Source organism: Seriola aureovittata, chromosome 14 (genome assembly GCF_021018895.1).
Source record: "Seriola aureovittata isolate HTS-2021-v1 ecotype China chromosome 14, ASM2101889v1, whole genome shotgun sequence".
Taxonomy (NCBI): domain Eukaryota; kingdom Metazoa; phylum Chordata; class Actinopteri; order Carangiformes; family Carangidae; genus Seriola; species Seriola aureovittata.
The window spans coordinates 16,720,174-16,734,370 of record NC_079377.1 but is presented as its reverse complement, the minus strand read 5'-3'; the positions used below and the strand labels follow the sequence as shown (position 1 = coordinate 16,734,370).

The 14,197-nt window shown below is 38.3% G+C and overlaps 1 protein-coding gene across 1 annotated transcript in view; it reads left to right on the top strand.

Annotated features, from left to right (window-relative positions):
* Nucleotides 1-14,197, top strand: part of LOC130181430 (G-protein coupled receptor 26-like) — a 105,651-nt gene that overhangs the window by 6,532 nt on the left and 84,922 nt on the right. The window contains exons 4-6 of the transcript XR_008829570.1: nt 3,032-3,087; nt 3,917-4,011; nt 4,845-4,900. The gene's annotated coding sequence lies outside the window, so the exon portion shown is untranslated. The remainder of the gene's footprint in view (nt 1-3,031; nt 3,088-3,916; nt 4,012-4,844; nt 4,901-14,197) is intronic.

The window sequence follows — 14,197 nt, the reverse complement described above, 5'->3', positions numbered from 1 at the left end:
ACAAGAAAGCAGAGGAGGAAAGCAGTGAAGACGAGTGCACTGGCTGACTTCACACAACCCTGATGTCAGGGCATAAGTGGTTCTCCCTGTCTCACAAAGTAAAAGTTGTTCCTGTAAAACATGATCAAAGACCGTGTCAAGTCTAATTTCTCATTGCAGATCTGAGATGTTAAAGGTTTGTTGTGGTTTGTGAGCTTTAAATGCTCATGCATCTTGTATATAATGAGGAGATTCCATCATGCCCCTTAAATTACATGCCATGCTGCCACACAGTGCAGCCACTGTCATTACAGTGTCATCTGACTTCATTATGTCAAATACAGGTTTTTAAGCCAAACAGAAAGCTCTGCATGTCAAAATGTGGAAAAAAAGGAAGAAGCTGACTAAAGCTATGGAGCCTAATAACGTGACTAAAAGCTGGATATGTGATGTATGTATTTTTAACTTGCTGTAATACAAGAAAGAGGTCGTCAAATTGTGTGAAAAAAAAAAAAACATCGAGGAGTCACTCATGCACAGCACTCTTTTAATCAGCGACAGCAGCACTGATCTAATCAATCATCCACCGCACACTGAGAAAACTTAACTGATTGATCTTTTTAATTTCTTCATGCCAAAGAAAGAGCAAACAATGTGTTTCACTGTATGCTTCCCCAGGTTTGCTCATTAATCATACTAATACATAGCAGGTGTTATACATCGGTAGGTGTTCCAACATCACAAATCACAGCAAACAAAACATGAGGCGATAATGAACACTGTAGATATGCCTTTCCATTATGTCTTATTGTCTCACTTACTCTCAGTCTTTTGCTGTCTTCACCCTCGACCAGCCTGACAAGCTCGTCCACAACTCTGTCAGAGGAACTGCAGGACTGATCGACCACTGGCATATACATACTGTATAACATGAGTCATGGGAATGTTGGACTCAAATGCCATGGTATTCCCCATGCCCTTAAAGCAAACAGCCTGCACTGCTCTCATAAGTAAAAAAAAAAACAAGACCATCTATTTCTGTCCAGGAATGCTGTATTTGTTTTTGCTGTGGGCTGTGAAATTATTTTATTTGGTCTCAAAGGCTTTTGCAGCAGTGTTTAAAAAGTATCACAGCCTTCAAGTGAAAACATCATACCTCCAATATAAAGTTTTCAGGACCCTCGAGGATCTCAGATGAACAGCTTTGATTTCAGACTTTCGACTTTATCCAACACATTTGTAAAATGTTTAATATGAGCATAATTATGTTGATTCAAAAAGAAGATAACCCAATCCAACTGCAGTCCTAAAATCAGAATCTGATTTAGAAGGTTTCCACAGAAGAACATTATTGAATAGCAACAGTGGGAGATGCTTGTTTGTTTTTACATAATGTGTAATCCACCATAAAGGCATTGTCTCGTACACATGTCCATGTCTACAGCAAAAATGTCAAGCAAATATTATGGCAAGGCCAATAAAAGTGGATAATGTTGCAGCCATTTGTTTAGCTGGTAAACATTTACTCTGTAAGTGTGTCTGTATATTTGTGTATCTCTGTGTTTGAGCAACTACTGTATATTGATGCCGATGTGCAATCCAAAAAGCGCTTGTAATTTGGAGATCACAAATTAACATGAAATTGGAAATGGTAATGCTAAAGTCAGTTGCATTATGCAATTTCTTTCAACCACAGACATCCCTTCTTCTCTCTTGGCAGAGAAAGACCTGCTTATATAGTCCCGTCACTTTACTAAACATTCAGCCTGAGCAGAACCAAACATTCAAAGGGTCTGAGTCTCTCACATCTAAAAAAATGAAATGACAAAAAGTTATTTTTATCATTAAACATCAACAATAGAAACAATAACTATTACTATTTTGTAAACAACCTCTATAATCGCTTTAAGTCATACAAATACTTATCAACACAGTATATTAAATTCATGAGCACCCCCCATGGTCATGGTATAACCCATGACATCACTGATGACACCAGCAAGGGCATAAAGCAAGGAAATGTTTGGCTGCCACCCTCCTGGAGTCCATGTTGAGTGTGGAGTATGAAAACAGCTTGGATTAACCCACAAGTTTTAGTAAAAGTGAATCAATACTTGTCTGTGTTTCTCTTTAACCAAAAAATATTTATGGTAATTGTAACAAAACAAAATGCTTAGTTCAAACAAACCTGCCTTTGTTAGTGTTTCTAGTGCTAAAAATGTATGTGACATTAGCTGCAAACCTTTGGGCATTACAATAGCAAAAATAGCCTCAGCTACTCTTAACCTCTGAATATCACAAGGCTAGCTTCAGCTACTAACTTTTAGACACAAGGCTAGCATAGAACTTTATTACACAGTGCCAGTCACATTAGCTTATAAGTTTGGTCTTTATACATTTAATGGCAGGATAAAATGAAAACACATCAGTAGCATTAGCTGCTAAATTATGGAAAACAGGGCTAGCGTGACACTGTAATGCAGTGCCAGTAACATTAGTCAGACATTATAAGGCTAGCATTAGTTGCTAAAGTTAATCATTTTGGACATTGTAAGGGTAGCATTAGCTCCTTAACCTCTAAAGTTTGGATATTGTAAGGTTAGTTAGATAGATAGATAGATAGATAGATAGATAGATAGATAGATAGATAGATAGATAGATAGATACTAGGGGAAATTCATGTCTCATTATATCATTGTTAATAATAATAATAAAAATAATGATAATAAAACAGTTAATTAAAAGCATGAATGGCTTTTTTTTTAAACTGAAAACAAAGTACAGTTTGATAACAGACTGCGTCATTATAAAATTTTCATTTAAAAAAAGGAAAAGGTCAGGCAGGTGAACGACAAAAAACCCATCTTCTTTAAGCACAGATATAGTGCCTCACCTTCACCACAGTTGCGAGTACTACAACACCCAGAAGCCTCTGGCTCTGCGCACACTCAGTAGCAGCCTGATGTTGTGCCTGTCAGAATGCTGCCATGTGTTTTGACAGTTTTACTTATGAATTGTTTGTGTGTCGTCTCGTCTTTGTGTTTTCACAAAGGACGAGACCGAGGAGAATTGTGTCAGAAGAAATCCCGGACGAGACGCTGCCTATCGGTGAGTTTACAACGGGAAAAACCCCCTCCTGAAAGTACAACCTCACATCAGATTTATGTCCAGATAAAAATGATCTTCTTTTGAATTTCGCCGTTGTTGGTAGCCACCTGTTTTTTGATCAGCTGATCAATAATCAGATATATTGACTGGCGAAATATCACTTTTAAAACTGCCTCACCCAGCAGCATTCAGTACTTAGCTGAACCACCTTTATCGGGTCTCAAGGAAATTTGGCACATCCCAACTTTGACATCATGCTGTGGGGGTTTCAGGGGCAGGGACAGGTAGATTGATCAGGGTTGTGGGTAAGGTGAATTAAGCAAAGCTCAGTTTTTTGTAAATTCGTGAATACTTTCTGAATGCACTGTATGTCTAACTGACTGATCTGTAAAATGGGCATCTCTTAGTATTCTTGCCTAGCAGGTGCTTCTCGTAAGCCCATATGATTACTTCAAACATTGTTGTTCTAGTTACATTTGTTTTCCATGTTTTCAAAATTTATTAGATCTCACAAGTGTTCCAGCAGCTTTATCACAAGGCAGAGGGAAAACTTTTTGAAAACTGGCTGCTCTCCGTGACAGAATCCTTGCATATGCCCCCCAGTGAACAGCAGTCTGCATAGAACAAATGTCACTTTTTACATTTTAAACTGAGTTTAGACTATTATTAGATGTTACAACATTTCCTCTGATCATAATAGACTATGCAATCAACACACTAATAGTTACCAATCAACACCAGGGCAGAAAAGTCAGAAATATCAATTGTCATGTCTAGCACACTATTTAAATGTTAATGCAACACTATGTATTATGCTTGTATTGTTTAGTTGCTAAAAATGAGAGCCGTTTGAAGATCCTGCCAACCCTGTTTCCCCCATCCATCTGCAAGAGAGGAGGAAAAGTCTTGAGACCCACCACTGAGGTAAGCCGCCTGGAAGTTTTGCTTTTGCTTTTTTGTATTTTGATAATGTCAGTTATATTACAAGACTTGTGTGTAACTAACAGTCGGGGACCAACATGGTTGAGTATTTAGAGACCAGTCAACTGTTCCTGCTCATTTTGTGCATTGGGGATGAGATGATAACGTGCCAGGCCTTAACCATTATTTCAGGCCAGGCCATGGAAACAGACTCTTTGCTGAAGGCTGTAGATGTTTGTTTCAAGGCTTTCCTTGTGTTTGACATCAATCACACCAAGCAGTGCCTGCCCACTTGGGAGTTTTCTCCAGCATGCGGTGTGTCTTATTGATGGACATGAATCCACATCTGTGAAGTTTTTAAGGACAGGATAATCACAATTGTTATTTTTTTCTATAACTATGTGGTGCCATTGTGCCATCGATGTGTGCAGTGGCACATTTGTATTCACGCATACATTTTGTAAAGTGTGTGTTTGTATGATTATGGGACATTATAAAGTACATGATGAGCTCTGTGAGGCTGCAATACTCAATGTAAAGTAAATCAAACCATTAAATAGACAAACCAAACAACTGGACAAATTGAAGATCTGATCATGACACTAGTTTAAAAGGCTCCATCCTTTGACCATTGACCATGAATGTCTGTACAAAATTTCATGGCAGTCTATCGAATACCAATCAACAAATCAACAGCATGGCTGAAAAAAAAAAGCATTAAATGGGGTTTTGATGATGAACATAAACAACTCATTTTTGTTTTCACATGCTAGAGATGTATGTATTCTTCAAATGTAGTCACTGTTTTGTCTGTACATTTCTGGATTTTGTTGCAGGAGAAGAGGGGAAGAGAAAGGACAAGACGAGACAGAAAAGATGAGTCTATACAGAGGTACTTAACTCACAACAAATGCACAAACACAGTCCCTTCTCCTGCGGCTTCATCATATATTTCAGGTAGAGCATAAACACACACTGGCTGCTCCTAGAAGTGTAGCTTCATGTCTGAGTCACGCCCACAGCTGAGTAATGCTGCCCTGAATGCAAAAAGCAATTTAACTCCAGAAGAGGGAATTCTGCTACAAGTTGTGCTCAAAAATAGATCAGAGGGTAAAAAATGCTCCATATTTCTTTCTTTTTTTTTCACTCCTCATCAAAATTCAAGACAAGACGGCAGACACATTAAGGTGCAACCACAAGGCTTTTATTTGAACATGAATTCGGAGGGAATCGATTTGCATTCACATCCTTGCTTCAGTGTTTTTAAAAAATGCTCAAGAGTAGTCAGTGATATCCTACATGGTCACTTTTTACTAGGTCTAGTGTAGACATGGTAATGTTTTGGTGACTTTAACTGTGGCAGCTGCTCCGAGAGTTGCACAGCTGACAGTTAATGAGAGGATGATGTATGTGGCTTCAGTTTGTCAGAGTGAGTCATTTCCAACCATCTGTTTAATGATCACAAGATACAATAACTGGAGAAAGTTTGAGTGAATACGTGACCTGAATGTACAACAGATGGCTCCCAGTGAAACTTTTAATTGGTATCAAATATTTAAAACACTGTGATTATCATGTTCTGAGAAACTCAAGACCTGAAAGCACAAGAGAGTGAATGACGGCAGGTAAAGAGTCTTCACTGGAATGTTTAATGTTTTAAACAAGGTGAACAAAGCAGCAGAGGTGTATGTAACGAGATATATTTATACTTTTTGGAGTATTTCTAAAAATCAATAATTAAGTAAAAACAAAAGTCACACGATGAATTTATGATTCACCTTGTGAGAATGCAACAAATGAAACAAGCTAAATCAGCAGTTGCAGCAGAGAATAAAGCTTCTGATTTGATGCACTGTCCCACGAGCACAAAGTGTCCCAGATCAAACACACCTGCCGTGTTGCATGACCTGACCAGCAGGTGCATGCTGGGTCTAGCTAAACGCTGAATGCTAAAATACTGACAGCGGATCCTTCAGCTATGACTTCTATGTTCACTTCTACAATCAGTAAGGTGTGCACTACCTTTCTGCTGTTTCTGATAATCCCTGTTGTGACTGCAGAGCTCATTCAGCTCAGTGCTTGAGAACTTGGAGGAGTGCATTGAGACAGAGAGGCTAAGTGGACTCGTTATATTTTTGCATTGAGAATGAATGAGCAAAGGACTTTGCCGTGCGCAGCGCTCCCTGAGTGACATCCAGACAGTTGTGTGCAACAAATGAGTGTTGTAACTTATTGTGTAAAGGAGAGCACAGGAAAAAAAAAACTTCTAAGTTGCCTAGCAACACAGCATTTTGTCTGCGTTTGACGGCTGCAGCTGCTGTGGAGTTCATCTCTGCCTTTTCTGCTGCTTTATCCTGCTCTTTTTTCTATAAGAAGTGGCAGCTATTTTATTTATTTAGCTTAAAGTCTATGGACACTTGCCATGGTATTATAATTACCAGTAGCTTTCACCTGGGAACAGCGTGTATGTATCAAAAACCAATGCTTATATGCCTGGTAGCCTAAAGATGTTCTTTAATTTAATATTATATGGAATTATTACATTATTTTTAGATTTTTTTTTTTAACTGCAATAGAGTCAATACTAGACTGTGACTCACTTTGTATTATTCACATGACTTTTCCCGGTGAAACATAGGTCTCCTTAAGAAAAAAAGCCTTACTGTTGAATTTATCTAACTCACTGTTTGCAGGGCTTGTGTGGGTGGCAGAAAGATAAATATTCTGCTGTAGCATGCAGTATATAGAAGGATGTATAATGTACTATAAATTATAATTAGCTGAGGCCAGTTTGGTGAGATGACTCTCAGTAAAACAAAATCAGTTTATCCCGAGATTAGTCTTTTAGAAAGTCTTTCCCAAAAAGAGCTCCCAGCAACAGCTTGTGCATGTGATATAAAGTGGGCAGAGGGAGTGAAACACACCAGCTACAGCACAGCTACATCTGAATACCTTGTTTAACCTCCTAAGACCCGAGCTCTATTCTTTGCTATATAGGCTGATTGGGACCTGAGAAAAATGATGTCCACATATGAGGACATTAGTTTTAAATTTCGATTACTGAGTGGCAGTATAATATCCTCATATGTGGTCACCAGGCCCTTGTTGAGAAAAAGTTAGTATTTTGGTCTAGAGAACCCAAAATGTGAGGTCCACATATGTGGACGCCAGGTCCTAGGAGGTTAAGTCAGATTCAGACAAACTGATAGCAAGCTAAGTGTGACAAACGCTGTGTCTCCAGTTAGCATGCTGCCCATGTTTACCAGTGCTGCCCAGTATACAAGGCACATATTCAGACAGCAGCCTCCACCTTCATTGATGGAGCTCTGCACGCAGACTCTCAACTTTCCAAAATCCATTTACTTGACTCGACAGTGTGTCACTTTAAATTCTGTGAGATCCATTTCTTTCGCTCTTTTAAAGTCTTTGACTTTATTTTTCACTGACAATAATTGCAGTAATTAGTGCTAGTGTGGCACTACAATAATGTAACTATTCTATGAAAACTGTTGTTTTCAATCTCATATCCATTCACTGCCACTTTTCCTATCTACCCACCATCAATAAACACACCATTGCACCTTTGCCCTGTGTCATTTTGCTATAAAACCCTCAGATAAACCTCGGGCTATGAGCTGATGCCATGAACTACATCTGACAGGTGAATCCACCTTTTTCATTACCCTGCTGTCAGCTGCAGTGAAGGGTGTGTGTGTGATAAAAAAAAATATGCCAAAAAGACCTACTCTGACATGAGGTACCATTAGAAATCTCTTCAGACAATAATTGAGACCAAAGAGTGGCACATCTTAACTGACACAGGGAGGACATATCCTTTTTTGAGTAAGAGCTCAGAGAATGTTAGAGGTAAAGAAAAAGTGGAGACAACACTCAGGGTTGTGTTTTATTTCTATGGATAGCTTTCACAGTTTCATGCCCTGGGAGAAAAAAACAGAATATCCGCTAATGCTGAGTGGCACAATGTGGTGACGTTCAAATGCAACAGGATGTGACTGTAGCTCAGGGACCATATTTGTCTTTTTCCAGTCCTGATCCGGTCAATACCCTCAACCACAGAGGAAATCTAAAAGAGAAATGTAAGGAGATTGCCATTATAAGGGCCAGCAAAAACCCATTGGGAGAGATTGGGAATCTATCAGCAGGACAGAGAACAAAACTGATCCATGCAATCATTGTTTCAGCCAGCTAAGAGCCCATGGCTTAGGCAAAATCCATCAAGTCATTTCATTAGGAGAGACTTCAGCAGTGAAAAGATCTGGAGACAATGGAGCCACTTTCTGGAGAACGGTGGTTACACATGAATAAGCCTCTCTCACAGAGTTCAAATGAACAAGCAGGCTCATGTCCTGTGAAAAGGAGAATTACTGTCAAGTGAAAACACTTGATAACAATGACCGAGGGAGAGCTGTAATTGCAGATGCCTTTCTTTGTAATTTCCTTGATGTAAAATGTAAAGCACAAACACGAAAAAGCACCAAAAATGTTTGAATTATCTAATGAAGCAAAGCAGGAGGGGATCTGTTCCTTATTATATGTCGAAAAGATACTTCTTTGGAAGTATACATGAATTTATTTTTATTTTTTTGTCTTTGCACATTGTTGGCAAGAAGTGATGCAAGGCATGTGTTGATCTATATCAGCTGAGGTGGGCTTCAAGTTAAGTTTTCAACACGTGGAACCAAGTGGTGAAGTGGTCGAAGATGGTGAGCTCAGGTCAGGTGAACTGGAATAAAAACTGCGGTTGTGATTGCTTGTCTCTCTATGTCTGAACCTTGTGAGCCGCCTGTCAACCTGTCCAGAGAATATGCTGCCTCTCACCCAGTGTCCTCCTACTGACTCTGGTGATCCCCTGACCTTTCCTTTAGCGCCATCAGCAGGTTGATATTTGTGATTTTGACAATGATAGATATGATAGATTGCTATCAAATTTGATACTGACATTCGTGGTTCCCCTGTGAATTTTTTTGGCAATCTCCTAATGACATCCCCACCAACCTCCGCTACACTTTGTTTTTGTGGCAAACATTATAGCAGGGTTCGAATTAGGTGGTGGAATAGGGGCGTCTGTAAACAGCAGTAGCTTACTATCTAGCATGTTTAATACACTTTACTTTCCTACCATCTGTGTTTCTGAATTAGATTGTGTCAAGTATCTACAGATTAACACTAATGTTAGCTAGTTTCTAGGTTTTCCCTTAAGTTACAGTTGAGATAACTAATGTTAGCTTGCTAATAGTGCACCTCTTCATTTCCAACATTGGCTTTGTATTTCATTACCAATAAAAAATGTCATTTTATCTAATTTTAGCAAACTCTGGTGCTCAGTCATGAGCAGTGAGACAATGGGGGATCAGTTGTTGTAAAAATGCTTTTTTGACATAATATGTTTATCGTTTCATTTTAATAGCCTTTTGTGGCTGTGGTGGTTTAGGTTTAGCTCATTTTTACCTTTTTGATGTTAGACTTTTAAGAGGCACCCCTTTGTTTGTTTTACCTTGTTGGGTAATTGAACAATATTGAAATACATGTTACTTAAGCTGTAAGTAATTTGAGTAGCAGTGGTTGAAAGTAATTGAGTACATTCACTCTAATGACTCTACTTAAGTACAATTTTGAGGTACTTGTACTTGAGTATTTCCCTTTTATCCTATAATATACTTCCACTCCATTACATTTCATAATATACTTTCTGCTCTGCTGCATTTGACAGCCACAGTTAAAGAAGCAAGATACTGTAAGGATTGTAACACTTCAGTTCACTGAAGCATACGCCTGCACTGTACTGGGTTCCCCTTCGCCCCGCAGATAAAGTTGACCGCCCCTAATTGTCATTGTATAATTCACTCTCTGCATTATATTATAGCCACTGTCTATGGCTGGAGAGTACTGACTACAGTAGTGGACGGTAATAGGTTATGGGGTATTAATGGTGGTTGTGTACATGCAACACACACACACACACACCAATGAGTCTTCACTCAGTAAATACAATCAACATCATCACTGACAACAGTGGACACTCATTAGCACACGTGTGAACGTGTGTGCGTGTTTGTGTGGACATGTAATGGGAGAGTTAAAAAGGAAAGGGAATAATGGGGCTGGCATGACATTAAACCTGACATAAGGGAAACATAATTTCCTGCTGTAAACTATAGAGGCCCCTCATCCATTTCTCCTGGTCTGCTGGCGACATCTCACACTAATAAGAAAAGAGAGAAATGAAGATATGTATGCTAGCATGTTTATGGGAGAAATTCTACCTGATCTGATGTACTTGTTAATCACGAGGCAAGAAAAAGACAACACACTGTGAGCATTTCCATAGGATTTTTTTTTTTAATAAGACACAGGATCTTAGAAGTTGTCTTCACAGTATAGGACTTTTATATAAAAAGGGGGGTTTAATGTTGTTAAGTTGTCCTGGGCATAAATTGGGATACATTCAGATTTAATAATTGTCAATACCAAATTTCAAAATATAAATGCAAACATGAAATAATAAAAACAGCAGCAAAAGATTCATATGTCATACAAATCTGACTCGCAACTTAGCACATTATCACATCACAAAAGAGACAATCATTGCATTTCAGGTCATTTATATTGATGATGATTGATATTGACACATACACGGATGCGGCACACACATGCTTGAATTGTTTTTCTCACTTTGCAACCTACATGTTTTTGATATTCAGAAGCCTGATTTGGAATCGTGGATAAAACTTGACTGGAACTATTTTTGAGGTAGTACCCCGATAGGACTAATGATGCCTGAATAACAGAGTGTCAGTTGCCTTGGTGTGACCCACTGTTCAGCCCTCTGAGGACATCAAATGTCTTTTATCTGCAGTCTTTGAGTGACACGTTGTCAAAGCACAAAAACACATGCCACATCCACCTTGATTGATAAACCTTCTCAGTTCCGTTGTATAACCTTTTACTGACAGAGTTGCAGTGGACCACTCTTATCAGCAGAGAATACTTTGACAGAAGTGAGCAAATGTGAAAAATCTAAACTGAATCCCACAAAACACAGAACTATGTGTACTGTGGTTCATGAGTATGGGTTGCTATAATTCAACAGGTTTGCTGTAAATTATGTTGATGTATAGTGTTTTAAAATCTTGTTGCATGTGCAGCTTTTTAACTTTGAGCACTTGCCCTTTTAAAGGTCTTTGCACAGCCCTGCTGTACGTGTACACATGTGGGGCTTTGTACACATTGTGCATATTTTCTTTGCCACACTGACATGGAAGAAAATGATACACAAAAAAGTACCATTTCTCACATTGTTACCAGAATAAAATAAACTGAGTCCCAGCAGTTGGCCTTTCTATTGTGCCATCAAATGAGATAGCAGGATGAGTTTCCTCTCTCTGAAATTGAAGTAATAGCACAGCTCAACAATGACTGATTGCCTCTGCTCAGGCCCAGTAGTACACAGAGATTTATCATCTATCATTCTTTTACTCTGTTTGTCTAAACGAGACATGCCGCCTTTGGATGTAACTGGTTGTTGTTGCTGCTGCTGGTGGGTGGTCACGATGAAACGGATACACACAGAGTGAAGATGTACAGTATGCCTCTGCAACACATAGCTGGTTCAACAAAATATACAAAATATTACATATATTTTATGTTATTGTTGTTTGTTTTTTCTTTAGTTTTCATTTCTAATTCAAATTAAATTCCTTTGGATGTAATATTTACATTGGGTATAATATTTCATCCCCTTAATTTAAGCTTTCCCAATTTCTTCATTTATAATGACTGACCACCTGCAAGCTGCTGCTTGTCGAGTTGAACATATATTTTATTGACTGAACTGAGCCTCTGGAGTTGGTCATTAACACAGTATCAGTCGACCATTACAGAAAAAAATGCTGCCTGAGAACATCATCAATTCACGTCTTGATGCTCTGATTTCAACCTGAGGGGGATTTTTATATTTTCATAGACACTGATGAATCGTCGTAATCATGGACCTATTCAACAAATTAGCCATGAATCTCTAAAAGAATGTTACAATTCTGAGAATGATTCAGGTCTGAAACAGGTTTGAGACTGATCAGAATAGAGATGAACCGTCATATAATTGGATTAATTGGGCTGAGTACTGTCTGAATCATAGAGCCAGATGTGCGCAGTTTGCTGTTCTCAGTACAGCTGATGTCAACATAATCGTAGATGCGTGATATAGGACATTAGTGTGCTTACCTCAAACTATCATGAACACTGTTATGTTTTTTTTTTACTCACATTCTATTTTTATATCCTTGTCATCATTGAGCTGTGGACTTTTTAAACTTAATTGAAGAACAGCGTTAAAATACTCTTCTAATAATATCTTAGTATGTTCTTTCTCTTTTTCCTCCTTCCATTATGTCTATTTCCTTCAGCAGCTTTGAGCATCTCTAGGTCTAGGCTAATGATTTTTTATTCATTGTGTTCTCCATTGATTCACCAATCAATGAGTTGAGGATGCTCCAAAGCTTCAATTGCCTTTTTCCTCCCCAACATGCCTAATTTAACTCTGTTCATCACAGATGAGCTGTTCAGAAGTGCCACAAAAAACCAAGCAGCACAATTTTTAAGCAGAAAATCAGATGTGTGAATCAAGATACAGTGTATGAAAAAAAGAAAAATATATATTCATCACATGAACTTCATTTTTAAAAAAAAATCATTATCACAAAGTCAAAACAGGTCCCAAGGGTTAGACTACCCTGTCGGAGATGTTACACATTACCAGTGAATTCACGAACTGGCTGGAAATTTGTTTAAATGAGTAAAAAGAATTGAAATAAACACCATATAAATAAATAAAACTTACTGTACTGCCAACTGACAGATGTAATCAGTGAAAAATATCCTCAAACCTTATTTATTGTTTATTTCTACCTTATTTCCTTGTCTTTTTTTTTTATTTATTTTTTTATGTCATGAATATGGAACTTGCAAAACCTAATTTCATTGTACTTGCAATGACAATAAAGATCTATTCTTTTCCTATTCTATTTTGCTATTATGCTACAGTTTGGTTAAGTCTTGAGCATGGCAAAAACAGAAGCACAGAAACAACTCACACATCAGTAAAAGTCAATAAAAAGAAATATCAGCTCAGTTTTTATTTTATTTTGGTCCTTATTAATATTTATATGTTGTAACTACACATAGAAGTAAAACGTAACAGTACTGGCTGAAAAGGTGTATATAAATCGGCAACCATCTCACAACTAGCCAATGCATAGTCAGAGAAAATAAAAACAAGCAGAAGCAAAAACGGAAGAAACTTCTCATCAGTAGGATTAGACATTGTGCTATCAAGAAAACTGAGCAAGAAGCAAGACATGTCACTTTTCTTGCCTGCAGTTGGCTGGTAAAGTAATATGAGTGTCCATTTTCAGGAGGTCTGAAATTGAAAAAACTGAATGTATTATGACAAAAGTTTTTATATTGCCAAGCTCACCAGGTCCAGATAATAAATGACTGTCCTTTGGCCATCAGTAATGGCCCCATAGCTGGATTAGACTGCTGTAGTGAAGCTGCTCAGTGGACAGTACATGATGATGATGATGATGATGATGATGATGATGGTGGTTTTTCTCGTCAATTCAGGTGTGAATGTTGAAACTGTGAAACTGGGTGTGAAAAAGGATGATGCAAGCAAAAGCCATAGGTGCTCAGTTGACTCTCGCATCATCCTAGCTCCTAAAATAGTGCGCACACAGACACACACACACACACTCGCCCATGTGCACAATCTGATGTCTTATGCGCACACAATCAAACGTCTTGCGTCCTTGACAAAATGAAGGAATGTCAAAAGACACCTTATTGGTTTCTTGCGCCTTTTGAAAATCCTGGAGAGGATTACCATCAATATCAAATGAAGAGGGCAATCAGCCGTGCCTGACTACCTTTCTCTGAACAAAGCAGCAGTGCTTCAGCCCTGTGGCTCCTGAGACCGTTGTCATCCATGAGACCAATCACATTGTAAATGCACATAATCATATAGCTAAACAAGGTGATTCTCTTCAACAGGTCCTCCTCAATCTCTGATCTGTGATTGCCCTTCCTCAATAAGTGCATGTTGACGGTGACAAAGGGAAGATGTGATTTATAATTTGAATGGCATTAATAGGTAGTCAATCCATCGAGT